The sequence below is a fragment of the Lissotriton vulgaris genome, unplaced genomic scaffold, assembly GCF_964263255.1.
Source record: "Lissotriton vulgaris unplaced genomic scaffold, aLisVul1.2 SCAFFOLD_2244, whole genome shotgun sequence".
In the NCBI taxonomy this organism is placed as follows: domain Eukaryota; kingdom Metazoa; phylum Chordata; class Amphibia; order Caudata; family Salamandridae; genus Lissotriton; species Lissotriton vulgaris.
In genome coordinates this window covers 315,117-330,263 of record NW_028243726.1, presented here as the reverse complement: position 1 = coordinate 330,263, position 15,147 = coordinate 315,117, and positions in this window count along the sequence as shown.

Genomic DNA, 15,147 nt, shown 5'->3' with positions numbered 1-15,147 from the left:
AAGTTTGAGCTTTTGGTGTGGTAAATGTAAATATTTTTTAATTTTTGTTTATGTTTTGCAAATTATAAAAGTATTAATTTTGTTATTTGAAATGCCAATAGTTATAAATTTAGCAAATGTTACATCTATAGCATTAGTAAAGGTACATGTTTAGTTTTCCCCTGTCTTCCATGTATTGATCTGACAAATCACAATCTTTTGAAAATGTTATAAATAATACGTTTGCAATGCAATAGGGCTCGCATTAGTAAAGTTAGAGGTATTAGTGTTGTAAATGACACATTTTTTATTTATGTTTTTGTTTTGAAAATAACTAAATTAATAACTTTGTCATTTACAATGCCAATAGTGTTAACTTTTGCAAACGTGACACCTATAGCATTTGTAATGCAATATGTGTTGTATTTACATGACTTAGATGTATTAATATAAAAAATAACAATGGGTTGTATTTTTTCCAATATTTAATACTTAAATAAAAGTTATTGTAATTTATAATGGCAATAGCTTAAACTTTTGCAAATAACTTTTTGGAAGATTATGTTTAGTGTATTTTATTGTGATGAAAATGCAAGAACAGAAGTAAAATATTAACATTTTTGTGACATTTGTAATAAAGTTTGAACATATTTGAATCAGTTGTTGTTGAATGGTTGCACAGATTGATGCTGTGGTGGCTCTGAATGATGTGGCTGTGACGAGTGATGCTGTGGCGTTCAGTGATGCTGTGGTAGCGCATAGTGGGCGAGGGATGGAGTGTGGGTGAGAGATGGAGTGTGTGCCGGGGGAGGGATGGAGTGTGGGGCGGGGGAGGATGGAGTGTGGGGTGGGGAGGGATGGATGGAGTCGGGGATGGATTGATGGAGTGGGGGGACGGATGGATGGATGGAGTGGGGGAATGGATGGATGGAGTGGGGGGATGGATGGATGGAGTGGAGGGATGGATGGATGGATGGATGGAGTGGGGGGATGGATGGATGGAATGGGGGGATGGATGGATGGATGGATGGAGTGGGGTGGATGGATGGACGGAGTGGGATGGATGGATGGATGGATGGAGTGGGGGGGATGGATGGATGGATGGAGTGAGATGGATGGATGGAGTGGTGGGGATGGATGGATGGATGGAGTGGGGGGATGGATGGAGTGGTGAAGCCGAAGGCAAGAAAAAAACGAGTGATCTCAGGGGAGCAGAAGGCAAGAAAATGAGTGCAATCAGGGGAGCAGAAGGCACGAAAACGAGTACAATCAGAGGAGAAGAAGGCACAAAAAATAGAAGAAATGGGGAAGCAGGCAGGAAAGAGATGGGGGTGAGAGGATAAAGAGTTGGATAGAAGGACCAGGAGAAAAGGATGGAAGGTGGTGAGAAGAGGGTGGATGAGATAAGGGCGAGGATGTAGGTGGAAAAGAGAGACTCAAAAGAGATGGGAGTGGAAAGAGACTATAGAGGAAAAGGAGGCTGGAGAGGAGAGGAGCAAGAAAGAGATCAGGGGGGAGGGGGCAGGGAGGCCAGAGGAGCTGTGAAGCATCCAGACTGTCCTGAAGAAAACAAGGTGCGAGGTTGAGGTGAGGCCAGAAAGAGATGCAGGGGTTGCGCTGAGTGAGGCAGGGGTTTTTGCTGAGTGAGGCAGGGGTTGCGCTGAGTGAGGCAGGGGTTGCGCTGAGTGATGCTGGGGTTGGGCTGTGTGATGCAGTATTGGGGGCTGGGGCCAGATGATGATGAAAGGAGTGCAGTTTGTGGTGCATTACATCTGCTGAGCTGCCATCTGTCAGGTGTGAGGGCTGAATCCTACTAGTAAAAGATGGATCTACGGCGGATCTAGAGGCTGTGAGCTTGGAAACAGGATCTGAGAAATGCAAGAGATGCTCCCAATAGTCGCAGGCAGGGACACAAACCAGCTCTTCGGAAAGCGGCGGGGTTCTGCGAGCGTGGGGATCAGCCAGATAAATTAGACTATTACAGAATTAAATCGGGGACAAGCTGTTTGTGATGTCAGGAATGGCATTTCACCTCTGCAGAGGCATCCATGATAGTCCCATCCCGTCAACATATTCTGCGATGTTGTTGCATACAGGCACAGAGTGCTGGACTATGTAGAACGAGAGGGTTTTCAGAAATGTAGCCACTGCTGTTTTTTTTCCGGCCTGACCTTTGGCTCAAGGCATAAAGTTGTGAGTGCCCCCACACTTCTTGTGGCGATTATGTCGGAAGTTATCACAAATTCACGGCTGGGATATTGCAGCTGCAGAAGAAAAGGGAAAAATACGCCCTCAAGATCTTTGCTGGCTGTCTCCCCTTTAACTGCATCCGGTATGGTACAGTCCGTTGACAATAAAATCAGCTGTGTAATCTATAAACGGTGACTCTTACCGGCGGGGCTACTCCTCAGAATGAAAAGCCACGCGCACGCAGCACTGATGAGCGCGCCGGTGCCTGCACGCGGCCAGGCTCTGGCAGAAAGCGGCCGTCTTAGCCCTGCCGCGCGCTCATATTCCAGTGCATGGGTTCTTCTGCATTTCTATAGGCGAAGAGAAGTTTCTAGAACTGTTCTGGCGCTGAGTCGTAAACCATTAACACGAGGAACTAAACGCTGAGCCTTCGGGAAGGTTAGCTGCTCTCCGGGCTTCTAAGCTGCAGGTAGGGTGGGACGAGTGGTGAACACAGCGCATGTAGTTTTCATAAGGGTGAATGGATATTTCATTACTGGCCATTGTGCGTTTGTACTGTAACGGGCTGCCACTGTCGACTTGCAGTTTAATTCAGATGTGCACTTATTTGCAAGTTGCTGAGTGAGAAAGGGTGCGTCATTTCTGTCTCGAAAAGCTGTTGGGTGGGGCGTTGTGTTTATTATACCCAATGTATTCAGAACTGTATTTTGACATTAGTCGCCTTAACAATACTCGGAACTAGAAATTTTCCTTCTGCTGTCTAAAAGCTGCAGAGTTACACTTAGTGAGTACACAGAATCAACTTGTCTTCTACAGATCTGACTTGGATGGAAACAGAAACAGTTACATTTGCTTGCCTTCCATGCAACTCAGCAAAAGGGACATGGTTAGTGTTCTAAAGCAGTACTAAAGTGGCCATTGCCCTCTCCATGGGAATCATTGGAGGCAAGGTATAAAAGGATGCTAGGGTTAGAGAGGCTCGATACACGCGTGGGCTGGTTGTTGAGAGGACATGCTGAATAGCTGATATCTGCCTGCGAATCCAACAGCTTTGTACAGTATGCAGGGAAAATAGTCATGGCATAATAGAATGTATTTAGACATCATAACCAAAAACAGCCAAATACTAATAGGACTGGAACTTGAAAGCATATATACAAAATGGTGATTAGACTGAATATAGATTTGATATAAAATAGGTTTGCTGCTTTTCTAGTAATGGCTCTGGTTTTCCAATTGACTACTGAGATTTTCATAATTATTCTCATGCACATTATTTGTAGACGGATAATGCATGATAATAAACATGTGTAGTAAACTACCAGCAATTGAGTTTCTCTACTGCCTCTGGAAACCAGATTGGGGCTTTGTATTCACTATAACCCCTGAAGATAAGAGCTAGTCTGTCTAACTCCTAACACTCACTATCTAAAAGAGCAAAACATGTTTGAGGACTGACACACACCTGCCAGTTTGTATTTTCTCCAAAGATGGAGCAATACATACTTTTCCTCTTGGGTCTTTTGGACATCTACGGGATGTGCACCACTAAAAAACAACATATGTTGATACTTTGCTGGCCTTCTCTGGACTTCAGCCAGCCCTCATTTTAGCTTTCAGTTTACTGTGAGCTATTTTTAGGGTTGTTTGAGGATAATCGTCCCTTTATGGGCCAGGGCCTTTCCCGTCACCATTTCAAATCATGACTCTCAAGGAAAGGAGACCTCTTTTTATATCGTGCTCTGACTAAGCAGGAGAAAATCTACACTGTCAGTGCATTTATTTAGGCATCACACTATTACATATGTAAATTCTTTCCTTCCAGAACTCTAAAGGATAGAAAATGGAGATTGGCAAGTTACCTACTGGAGAAAAAGAAACTTCAGACTTCCAAAGTGGAATCCCATACCTCTGGTAATAATTAAGTGAAAATCCAGCTCTACTGAAACCTAATCAGGCTTCCTGCCTTCACCATTGAGATTTAGCCCCCTATGTCGTTGATGGCCACTTGGACACAACGGCACCATCATCCACAAGGCCGGTGTCGAAAACGATATTGTTGATGACCAACCCATCCAACTGTCAACGTCAAACCATCCTTCACCGTCAACAGCAATAGCATTAACCTCCTCCTCAACGTCGACTACCACCTCCAGCAATGATGGAAATTCCATTTCCAGTGACTTTCTTCATTCTCCCTTAAATGTAACTGCACACCTGCCTTCTCAGAAATTGAGGCTGAGGGCGGCTCAGATGAACCATGTTTGGTCTTATTGTTTGGAAATCTGTCACATATTGAGAGGTGCCCTTCAACCACTGGAGGCATCAATCTCGAACCTCTCTCGAACGACATTTATGTGATGATGTAACATAATAATGTACAAACACATGCAATTTTTGTAATGTATGGTCTTTTGAGCAAATTTAATAAAAAGAGTTTTAAAAAAAGAAAAAAAAAGAAATTGAGGCTGATATCTACTAGTAGCATGCAGTAAATAGTCCTGCATAACTGAGTGGGTGGTGAATGCCTAAATTTGAGAAACAGGGTTATATGAAGGAATTTTAAAAACATGAATACCTGCCTCAGACCTTAAGGTCAGAATATCCTTTGCCAACTTATATTTCTCAACAATACTATAAAAACCTAAGTCAATGCAAGTACCTGTTGCATTCGTGAAGAAGGTGCAACAGATCAAATCTTTTCAGATGCTTTTGGACAGATCATAGGTTGGCCCACCTCCAGGACCACCCATGCTGCCATGTCCACAGAGTACATAGTCCTGCACCTCACCCACCCTCAATGTCGGGCATACCTCCACTGCACTCACCAGCAGTGCCTCCACAGACTTCATACCCTGCTCCACCAACACTTAGGGAAAAGGGCCAACAGGACATGTCGGATTCCAATAAATTATTGAAAATAGACGAAGAGAAAGAGATGCAGAAAGGAGACCAAGAAGCCTATGAGCAAGAATTGGATAATCACATCCTCCCAAAAGAGACAAGTTGATAATATTATTAATAAAGTTGTGTGCACAGCCTGACTTCCCTTCAGATTATATAGCCCACTTCAGCACCTCCTAACAGAAAGCCAAACAACAGATAACCTGAGCTGCAGGATTCATTTCATTACAAGACCGGAGGCTACCATTATGCAATCACTTTTATTTGCTGCCCAAACATTCAGCCCTTTAAAGAATGACAGTACGTCATAAAACATAAGAATGTCCGTAAAATACAATAAATATGCAGTGCACAAGCCCATCTTCCTCTTTTATTCGCTGCTCCTGGCAACAAGCTAAGTGTATTATTCCCTCTTGTGGCTTTGTTACTCTGTTTGTTGCTCTATTACTTTTGTTTTACCAAGTTTTCTACTTTGTTTCTTCCATAACACATTGTATAATTTTATTGTTGAGTTTACTTGTTCAACTAACAATATATTTTCTTATCAGGTTATTTAAGCCCATCCAATTTATGGTGGGGCGAGTTAAGTATTTTCATCTTAGGCTTCATTTATGCCACTTGCTTAAAAAAGTTATTATGTAAATTCCTTGCGTTATTATCAGAAGATCGATCGCCATACCTCCGTTGCCGCTCATGTATGTACTTGAAGGTGAAGGGGGATCCAGGTGGGGCAGGGCTGCCGAGTCCTACCACCTAATTTATTTTGTAAATCCCTGTGTTCTCAAATACGCTTTTAACCCCTTCACTGCGGCGGCTATTCCGCCACAGTGCTAAGGGGGCGGGGGGCCGCGCGGCACGCCCATGCTGGTGACGGAACCGCTCCGTCACCAGCCGCCGTTGCGCTGTGCTCATGACGGAGCGGTGCTCATGACGGAGTGGTTTTCGTCACGGCCCCGCCCACTCAATGAAACGCTCAGCGCAGGCACGGAATCCGCGCCGCGCAGGCATGCCGAGTGGGCCGTGACGGAATCGCTCCGTCATCAGCACAGCGCGACCGTGGCTGATGACGGAGTGGTTCCGTCACCAGCAGGGGAGGGGTTAAATAAAAAAAAAAGAGAAGAACATGGTAGTGTGATTCAAGCGTAACAGCGTCTCCTAGCAACTAACTAGGAGACGTGAGGGAAGACCCCTTCTTGTTCAGGCCCGTTACCATGGTGACAGCTCCTTCGCGTGAGCTCCTAACGTTGCCTTTTTGGGACGAGCACCTCCTCGGCAGGGAAAGTGCCTTGTATTGCATTTTCTAACAAAAGTATTGTACTGACACCATCTAGTGGCCATTCTTCTTAGTGCTAATCTCATTCCTTGCCTTAACAAACCTGGCTGTATTTTTTTTTAACAATTGAGTTGCCATCATATCAATGCTAGCTACATACTAAGCAAATAAATTTGGGAAACAATATCCCTTTTTCTACCCTGCGCAATAAACCGTTAGTAATCCTTGAAAAGGGCTATTTTATTAATTTTTATTTTAAGTCTGTCTAACTAAAACAATTGATAATAACAACCCACAGCAACTTTCTAAGGAAGTGCTTATGCTGGAGAATATCAAGAAATTTCTTAAGGAAGAACTTAGTGTAATATATTGCTTTGCTCAATTGTACTTGATTCCTCATAGAATGTAGATCTCTCCTATCATACCATTCTTAGAATACTGTATGGTTCTGATTTGGCAGTTACTGCTTGTCTGTTCGTGGATGAGGCTAATAAATCTATCCTGATCCTTCAACTGAATACTGGAGTTTATTTATTATAATTATCTACTAATTTTACATTGGCGACGATCCTACCTCATCGCCTCAACACGCGGCCGTCCCTGTCACCTCTCCAGCGGCTGTATTCTCAATCAAGGAAGCGTTGTCTTCCCAGCGGCCGAGTAAGAATATCAACTCTTCAAGAGAAACTGACTCGGTGAGGAGTAAGCGGGAGGTTGCTTTGAAGAAAGGGACTTAAATTATTAAAAGCGGGAAAAGACTTTATTTAACTGAACGCGTTTGTCAATGTTTAAAACGCAGCGCATTTCCCTCGCGCTCGCTATGCGTCTTAAAAAACAAAATGGATACGCGTTTCAGTGACGCGCCGTTTGCGTGTCATCGAGGCAAAAGCTTAGCCTCGTTTTGAAAATAACTCAGCCTCGTTTTGAGAGAGCTTTAGAACGCGCAAGACACAAAAAAGAATATTGACGATCCTATCTATTACTCAAGGCATTGTGACGCCTGTTTGTTCTAAAATAAGAACACAGCATTCGTGGTTAAGAAAGAGAGCATTGTGATGTACTCAAGAGTCCAATAAAGAAAGTCCTGTTTATTGTGAAGAAAGAGGCCTTTGTGAAGTACAAAGGAATTTTAAACAAGGAGGAAAATATTTATAAGAAGAATATTCTAAACACTTTAAATAAACTTATGGATTGTGACATCATAAAAAAGAAAAGATATTCTTCTCTGTAATGTGCTTTGGAATAAATAAGATAAATATTGGCTAATTTATTTTATTTTTTATTTAAAATAAATTGTCAAAGAAACATACCATAGAGGACTTTAAAAAAAAAAAGAAAAGTTCAACTTTGTTTTTATTTTAATAAATAGAAGAAAATGCAGAATGTAACACAACCTGCTTTCTTCTTAACTAGTCCAGGTGAGCCAAACGTAAAATGGCAGAAATGGAAAAAAATCTTTGCTAATTATGCAAGAGTATGTGGGATGAATCTAAGTGCAGAAAGGAAACATTTGTTGCTCTTGCATTGTCTTGGAGGAGAAGGTCAAGATGTATTGGAACATTTACCTGATCTCACTGCAGCAGAACAGAGGAATTTAAACGAATATGAAATAGCTATTGAACAGTTAGACCGACATTATCTTCCTAGACTGAGCACGATAATGTAGAGATATCATTTAGGTTTATGAGGGCAAAAGAAAGACGAATCAGTTGAAGAATATGTTTCTGCGCTAAGAAAGTTAGCTTCATCTTGCAAATTTGGACAGACTTTGGGTGAGAGAATAAGAGATCAATTTGTGTTGAAGTGCGCGCATGACAGTATTCGGAAGGAACTGTGGCTAAAAGATGAACCACCACTAGATGAGGTTCTCGTGATAGCAAAACAGGTTGAGCACATGACAAAATGCGTTGATGAATTAAAAGAGGAAAAACAAAAGATAGATGAGCCAGAGAAAAAAAGTGAATCTAAGGTAGAGGAAGTTGTGTGTCAAGTCAAGAAAGAAGAAAAATCGTCTGGAGAGAAAAATGAAAATGGAACGAATAATTCCAATTCTAACTTTAATTCTTCTAATAAATTTTCATGTTTTAGGTGTGGAAATATTGGACACTTAGCTAATTCACCAAATTGTCCGGCTTTGAAGTCAATATGTAACAACTGTGGTAGAAGAGGTCATTTCTCTAAATGTTGTAGGACTAGAACTGGTAAGAGAGATAATGTATATAAAAAATGGTCACAACCGCAAGTGAAGACTGTGACTTTCCAAGTAAATGGTGGTCCTTTGGAACATCCCTCACATTTGGTAAAAGTCAATCATGCCATGATTGAGTTTAAATTTGATTCCTGTTCCCAGATCACCATGATTGATCAAGAGTTATTACGCAAAACTTTTGGAGATAATGTCAAACTTTTCAAAAGTGACATTATACCCTTAGGTTATGGTGAAAAGCCTATTAAAATATATGGATATTTCACAGCCACTCTTGAGTTGGGCAGTCGCATCATTCCAGGTAAAATTTATGTGACTAATTTTGGTGATGCCTTGATCAGTTGGAGAGATCAGCGAGATTTGGGAGTAACACTTGATCCCAATGCTTCACCTCAAGTGCAAATACAACAAGTTGAGAATTTATCTGAAATGTTTTCAAGGAGGTTTCCTAATGTGTTTAAAGAACAGTTAGGATGTTTAAAGGGTTATAAACACTGTACAAGACTAAAAAGGAACGCAATACCAATTGTAGCAAAAGTAAGGAGGATTCCCTTGGCTGAACAAGGAAAAGTGCAGAAAGAGATTGAAAAATTAATTAGTAATGACATAATAGAACCAGTAGAAGCTACAGAATGGTTGGCTCCAATTGTTATTGCTAAGAAGCCCACTGGGGAAATTCGACTATGTATTGATTTGAGGGCATTGAATAAGGAGGTGATTGTAGACAGGTTTCCTTTGCCCAACATTGATGAGATCGTAGGGACATTAGAGGGTGCGAAGTACTTTACAACTTTAGACCTAGCTTCAGCATACCACCAAGTGGAGCTAGATCCCGCATGCCAAGATCTGACTGCTTTTATTACTCCTATGGGAACCTTCGAATTTAAAAGGATGCCATTCGGACTAATATCAGCAGCCTCTGTTTTTCAACAAATTATGACTCACATATTAAAAAATCTCTCAGGAGTAAAATGCTATCAAGATGATTTGCTAATTTATGGTGCCAACATGCAAGAACACAATGAACGTGTGTGTGAGGTATTAAAGAGATTATCAGATTCTGGATTGTCTCTTAAGAAAGAGAAGTGCAAGTTTGGTTTGGAGGAAGTGAACTATCTTGGTCACTGTATTAAGAGTCAAGGTGTCTTTCCTAAGTCTGAGTTGGTCACATCGATTGATAACATGGTCGAGCCCGTGAATAAAGATGAGTTATTATCATTTCTTGGAATGGTTGAGTTCTATGGCAAATTTATTTTACATTTTGCAGATAAAACCAAGAATATGAGGAGACTCACCGCTAAAAATGTGACTTTTGAGTGGTCAGTTGACTGTAAAAAAGAATTTGATGAGATAAAGAATGATTTAAAAAATGCTCCATGTCTTCAAGCATTTGTTCCTGGTCTGCCAATGTATGTATATACAGATGCTAGTGATAAGGGTCTAGGAGCTGTTCTGGTACAAAATAAGGATGGTTATGATTCCCTTATTGCCTGTGCGTCTAGATGTCTTCGTGGTCCAGAGCTCAATTACTCAGTAATTGAAAAAGAGTCATTAGCTATTTTTTGGGCGCTTAAAAAATTTAAGAATTTAGTTTGGGGCACGAAGTTTGTTGTAAAGTCTGACCATAAGCCTTTGAAAGAAGTCTTTTGTAAGAAAGGGCTAGATTCTATTTCATCAAGGATTAGAAGATGGATAATATCCTTACAAGAGTTTGATTTTGAGGTGCAATATTTGCCTGGTGTATCAAATAAGGCGGCAGATTGTTTTTCAAGACTAGTCAAAGGAAATGATCTAAGCAATGATGAGGTAAATATAGATGAGGATGAGTTTCTGGATGTTTGTGAGGTCACTGAAGGTGTTGTGGGGAAGGATGAGTGGAAGGAAGAGTTGAAAAAGGATGATGAGTTGTGTAAGGTTACATCTTTGATGAGGGATAATAAGCGTCTAGAGAAACCATGGTCATTGGTTTCACATGAATTATCGTTGTCTGATGATCTTCTGACACGAGGTTTGAGACTAATCCCTCCCAATACTTTAAGAAAAAAATTGCTGTTACATGCACACTCTGGCCATCAGGGTATAGTAAAGACTAAGGAAATGTTGCGCTCCCAGTTTTGGTGGCCTGGGATGGATTTGGAAACAGAACGAATGGTAAGAGATTGTGTAGAATGTTGTGCAAGTGACAAAATTCTGAAAACTAGACAGATGCCAATGGTTTGTAGAGCGTTACCCAATCATCCTTGGGATGAATTAGCTATTGACATCTTGGGTCCTCTATCTGGTGTTTCTGACACCCCATATCTAATTGTTCTAATTGACCTTTATTCCCGTTGGATTGAGGTGTGTGCTGTCAGTGAGATAACTTCAGGGTCTGTTATTAAGTTTTTATCTGAAATATTTATGAGAGAAAGTTTTCCAAACAGTATTTTGTCAGACAATGGCCCTCAGTTTTGTTCTGCACAGTTTGATGCTTATCTCACTAAATGTGGCATTTCACACAAGCTGTCCTCTTTGTATCACCCAGAAACTAATGGGGCAGTAGAGAGAGTAAATAAGACACTAAAAGAATGTATCCAACTTGCCAGAGTCAATGGTTTAAATTGGAAGGAAGCACTTAGAGAAAGGATTGAGGCCTACCGGAACTCCCCTCACTCTACCACTGGTAAATCTCCCTTTGAGTTATTCAAAGGAAGAGCACCCAACACACTGTTGTGTCCTGGTTGGATGAAGCTAAACAAAGGGTTTGTTGACAATCATATTGGTGTATGGAGGGAGATAGAGTTAGAGAAGCAAGCATGTAGAAAGGCCTATTTTGATAAAAAGAAATGTGTTCGTTTTCAGAAAATCCATGTAGGTGATTTTGTAAAAATAAAGGCACCTGTTGGGAGAAGTCCATGGTCTAAGTATACCAATGTCAGACCTGTTATCAAGGTGTTTGATAATGCCATTAAGACTCAAGATGGTCGGATCTGGAATAAAAGTAGAGTTGTTGTGGTTAAGTCGAGTAATGCTTCTCAAGATGATTCTGACACTGCTTGTGGTTCCTCTCCTTCTTTCAGACTCCCTTTGTCCCGTTTCAACAATGCCTCTTCTCCTCGCATGAGAAGTCAGAGATTACGTAGGGCACCTGCTTATATGAAAGATTATGTTTGATCATTTTTTGTTCTCACTTTTAAGTGTGATTTCTGTATCCTTATCATATTTATCTGTTTTCTTATTTTCGTATTTATGTTCATTGTTATTGTATAAGAGGGAGATGTGTAATATATTGCTTTGCTCAATTGTACTTGATTCCTCATAGAATGTAGATCTCTCCTATCATACCATTCTTAGAATACTGTATGGTTCTGATTTGGCAGTTACTGCTTGGCTGTTCGTGGATGAGGCTAATAAATCCATCCTGATCCTTCAACTGAATACTGGAGTTTATTTATTATAATTATCTACTAATTTTACACTTAGGTCTTCCATCGAAGAGGCAGTAGATCCCACGCTAACCAAGAGGAAGATTTACTTTTCTCCCTGACAGCGAGTCCCCTACCACCTCGGAATTCCTTAAAAGGGGGAACGTTTCACAGAAGAAGAAACACTTGGAGGAAGCATCTACCCATGCCAATGATTTTGGTAGCCCTGGTGCTACAATAGATAGTGGTGCTCATTGCAGCACACAGAAATAAAGCCCACCCTATTGGAGCTCAGAGAAACGTTTCCCTTAGCGGCATGAAAGAAAGAAGTAACCTTCATGGTACATAGAATATTGGAGACAGCTTTAACTCACCATGTGAGATTTTAGATTACGAAGAGATGGATATGGATGAATTTATTTTTGATTCACACGATAGTTATGATACCTTTGAAAACCTAGATCAAGATTTGGGACAACCCTGTACTTCCACGGCTATTAAAGACCCCAGTGGTGGGAAAATATTTAATCCAAAGTCCATTGGGCACCGGCGCAAAATGGTGGCCCCTGGACCATGGGAATATATTCTTAAGTCAGTGAGTGAGGAAATCTCTGGACAGAGAAACTCGTAACCTATTGCGCAATGAATGTCCAAGACCTTCTACTGAGGATAAGGTGTGTAACACCCTCAACCTTGACCCTGAATTGATAACCTTCCTGTATAAGTTTGGGAAGGACCCTATGGAAAGGGATAGGAAAATGTTTAAAACAGTGCCAAGACAAACTCCTCAATGTTCTTGGCCCACAAACATGAATTCTGGATATGACAGAAGAAGCAAGGGGAAGGAATATAACAGTAAATATCGACCTACTGAGAGGCTGGTCCCAACGGGCAATTTGTTTATTAGGCAATGCCAACGCTAGCCTAATTACTGAGAGACTAAAGTCAGTCCTCTTGAGAATGAATCCCAAACTGGCAGATTTGTCCTTATAGGGAGGATATGGGTGATGTCAAAGGACTCCTCTTTGGGGACAATTTTGTAAAATCGCTGGGGAAGTATGTTTCCACTTTTACCGCTTTTAGTAAAGCCAAGTCTAATGTGCACAGAGTCTTTGGGGCATGCCCAATTTTCGGAAGAGCAGACAGGAGGGGACTGGCTGTCAGCCACGGTACCTACAGGTACCAAAATGATTGTGGGCTTCAAAATAGATTTTTGGAAACATGCAATTCAACACAAAAGACCCAGAGAAATGACTTTAGACACAGAGAATTCAAAACTAATAGACCTAGAGATTTCCTAGATGTTGCACAAAGGAGCCTTATTAAAGATACCTACAATAGAAATTACAAACAGGTTTATAGGTTCAATCATCCTAGTCAAAAAGAAGGACAAGGGATGGCGTCCTGTCATACACCTAAAGTATCTAAACAACTTTTTAACTTACAAACATTTCAAGATGAAAGGGATCCATCTCTTGGGAGACATGTTACAAGCCAGAGACTGGCTGGAAAATTAGACCTCAAATATGCCTATTTTACAATACCCATGGACAGGAACAGCCAGACGTACCTCCGTTTCATCTGGAAAGGATCTCTTTATCAATTCCTCTGCCTACCCTTCGGCCTGTCCTCAGCCCCATGGTGCTTTACCAAGGTCCTTCGTCCAGTAGTAAGCTACCTCACAGAGAGAAGAGTTTGTCTAATTATATACCTAAACAACATACGTATTATGTCTCAAGACAAAACAGAGATTCGGAAACACTTGTACTGGGCATTAGATCTCCTAGAAAAAATAGGGTTTATAATAAATATACATGATACCAACCCAGGAGATAGAATTCCTTGGTTTTCAGGTAAATACGATTTTATCTCATTTAATTCTTCCCCACAGAATGGTAACCAAAATAAAGAAACAAGTGTCTGCTGTCTTATCAAAAGACTCAATACTTCTAAAAGACCTAGCGAGAGTCCTGGGACTTTTGTCATCTTCCATCCAAGCAATGTGCCACGGCCCCCTCCACTACACGGGCCTGCAGAGACTAAAAAGCTTGGGCCTCATTTATGAAAAGTGACGCATCGCTGCGTGAAAACAGCAATGCGTCACTTTTCACTGCGCACTCCTTGCGACACCAATGATGCGTCATATTTAATGTATGACGCATCATGTCGCAAGGACTTACACATACGTCAGTATTTCTGTCCCATCTGTAAGCGCAAAAGTGACGCATTGCTGGAGTGTGTCACAAAAGTGACGCAACTCCAGCAATGCGTCCTTTCACATGGGGAAAGCCCCATGTGAAAGGGCTTGCGTCAGTCTTACGCCTGCTGTGAGGCAGGCGCAAGATTTTGACGCAACAGCATCCTAAAAATGACGCAGTGAAATCTCATAGATTTCACTGCGTCACTATTACGAGGCTTTTTGCGGGGGAACGCCCCCTCTGCATACCTCATACCTGACGCAGGTATAATGTGACGCAGGGGTTTAAAAAGTGACGCATCTACCTAGATGCGTCACTTTTTAAATATGGCGCAACAAGGCGCATTTTTTACGCCGCTGGTGCGTCACAAAATGTGACGCACCGGCGGCGCAAAACTGACGCAAGGCCTCATAAATAAGGGCCCTTGGGTTTAAGAAAGGATTTATGGTATGAGTACACAATACCCCTATCAGAAGATGCCCGGGAAGATCTGCTTTGGTGGCTAAAGAGCCTCCAAGCATGGAACGGAAAAAAAATTTTCAGGAATGTTCTAGACTTTACCCTGGATTCAGATGCAAGCAACCGCGGCTAGGGAGTAGCCAAGACAAATTAGAAACCGGGGGGAGATGGTCATTGAATGAACAATCCCAAACATAAATTGCCTAGAGATGTTAGCAGGTTTAAATACCCTTATGAGTTTCAAAAAGTTACTGAAGAACTGAAGCACCTTAATCCGTTTGGACAGCTTCTTAGCAGTCTCATACATAAACCGTCTGGGGGCTGCGAAATCCAAAACTCTTTCAGATATAGTAAAACAGATCTGATACTTTTGTTGGGAACAAAAGATCACTCTTAGAGCAGTATTTATACTAGGGAACTCGAAATATCAGGGCAGACTGGAATTCTCATTTTCTCCACTATTCCAGCGATTGGAAATTGAATCCAGAAGCCTTTGCATTAATTCAGAAGGTATTGGGTCCAGTTCAGATAGAC